This window comes from Puntigrus tetrazona, chromosome 5 (genome assembly GCF_018831695.1).
Source record: "Puntigrus tetrazona isolate hp1 chromosome 5, ASM1883169v1, whole genome shotgun sequence".
In the NCBI taxonomy this organism is placed as follows: Eukaryota; Metazoa; Chordata; class Actinopteri; order Cypriniformes; family Cyprinidae; genus Puntigrus; species Puntigrus tetrazona.
In genome coordinates, this window is record NC_056703.1 from 4241223 (window position 1) to 4243722 (window position 2500).

General features: G+C 38.0%; 1 pseudogene; it reads left to right on the plus strand.

The window, feature by feature from the left end:
• LOC122346176 overlaps positions 1-2500 on the plus strand; it is a 9695-nt pseudogene that overhangs the window by 6019 nt on the left and 1176 nt on the right.

Here is a 2500-nt window from a genome sequence, read left to right on the forward strand (position 1 = left end):
GTTTAGGGGCTACTTGAAGCACAAGTTGGACACAGGGACAAAAATGGTGCTACATGTATCTCTACGAAGAACAGGATGGTGAAAAGATGCTAAACGTCTGCCATTTACTGATGTTCAGATGAGAAAGATTGAGCTTGGAACATAATATATATAACTCAAAGTGTCAAACCAGCAACATGATGGTCAGGTGCTGAAAATGAGCAAAGAGGCCAGCTTCTTTCATAAAACGACTAGTTTTGTCCGTCCCGCTGGAGTTTCTGGCCTTTCACCAGCTCTAAATGCAAAATGTCAAAATGTCTCCGATTTAAGCAAGTGTTTCCTGTTTGATGATTACCGTATGTGTTACAAGCCGAGGCACTTTGATAATGGCAGGAGGGAAAATGTGTCTGGCAGCTTGATTAACAGTCTGTCAAACGCTATGCGAATAAACGCCTAAATTTATTCAGATTGACGATTTGTTTTATGACGTCGCCGTGCATCTTCAGTGGCGCAGGTGTACACGTGCTCGCTATGCCCACACTAATTCCTTATTTTCAGGCAGACTCGACTTTCTTCGCGCTTTGGCACCTGATTGCAGCTTTAAAGCTGCTTTGAATGCGTGTTGTTCTGCTAATCAGGTACTAGGAATCAAAATCTGCTCGCGGTTGGTTGGTAAAATCGACATTTCGTCGTAAAGGTTCACCCGCTTGCAAAATGTATTCGAGTTTGTTTCCGCCATAGATTATGAGGAACTTAGTATTGCATCGCCCGATGGATCCTCTTCAGTGAATGGGTGCCGTCAGAACAGCTGATCGAAAACATCACACATTGCGTTTGAATCGCTTCCTTAAGATGTCTTTAACCTCAAATCATTGTTTTTGGTTTTCTTTCTCCAGTGAAACGTTGTCTCGTCTGAATTGGGAGAGAAATATGCAGATGTTAATTAAAGTTAAACTAGACGGCACCCATTCACTTCACCTGCGTCTAGTTAACTTGGGTGGACTATTTCTTTAATGCATGTATGTTTTTGAAAATACTGTTTTCATGTTGAACTCCATACCTAGAAAGGCACGTTGCCTGGCTGAATTTAATATAAAAAGCTTCTGAAATCATAATAAATCCATCTGGAATATATGTAATTATTGTTGTCCTAATAACGCACATCAGTCAAACTCAAACCCTTGTCTCCCGGTCTTTATCTTCACATGTGTACAGGACGCTCTTCTTCTTAAAACATGATTACAAGAGGAACTGTCATTTTCAACACCTTGCTGCAGCTTGAAGGTGAGTGAAACAGTTCATGATTCATGGCTTCGCTTTAGGTAAGGCCCGATATTGCTAAAAACTCAAAAAACGCTTGGTAAGTTTAATAACTGATATTAATATTAGCTTTCGATGCTCGGACGCTTTATGTGATTTCTAACCCGGATGCGCTCAACCGAAAGCGACTCCACAAGAGGGCAGCATTTGTGTTGAAATATTCCAGAGCGTTTAAAGACACAGCCGACCTGAAACACGACATCTTGGAGAAATCTTGAATATGACCCGTGTGCTATATTCGATTCCTACGTGAAAATGAAAACATTATATCCTCTGATTTATTAGCCGTAGTTGGGAAATTAACAAGGAGGATATCAAAGTGCAGGTGAAATTAAGGCTGTTATTAAAATTAATTTGGTTTGTAATACAGCATGCGTTTGTTTCTTTATTTTTAATGTTAGGCGATCGCGTTCTTAATTGTTCGGAAAGACGGGATGATTTTGTCCGTGCTTTTGTCCTCGAGTTTCAAGCTGAAAGTACACACTCGGGTGTATTAGCACAGAAAAAGAGCCACAAGTACTTATTTTTTTGCTTTTGTGTTCGACGAAGATGAAAGAATGTCCAGTTTTTTTGATGAACTAATCCTTTAAATCCTGTCCTCGGGCGTAAACCAGGTCCACTGCAGGAAAACACTTCCTACACAAATTTAGATCTCCTCACTTTCTGCAATCCCAGCGTGGTGGAAAAAATCCTCATACGGTAATATCGTGGAAATGTGCTTTATCCATGTAGATGTGCCATTTTAAGATGTTGCTTTGGTGCTCAAGAAACGCTTTTTTATTATGTTGAAAATAACAAATGCTCCTTTTCGGGTTGTTTGATGAATAGAAGGAGCTAAAAGACGTCATTAATATTAATGAAATGTATTCAAATGTGACCTCCGTCTCATATTTAGTACAGAAAATTAAAAACATCATTTTAATAAAATAAATAATAATTATGCTGAGCAAGGATTCATTAAATTGATCAAAAATGACAGTGACCGCATTTATAATTTTTTTTTTAATATCAGAATTAATATTTATAAATGATATTTTATGTATAATTCATATAAATGCTTTTCTTCGATCAGGATTTTTAATACTGTTATTGCATTCAAATGGAAATCTGCTGAAAAGCATGCAGTAGGAAGATGCATTTATATGTGATTATTTGACAGGGAGATACTAACGGTATGGTAGGCGATATTTATTAATATGAA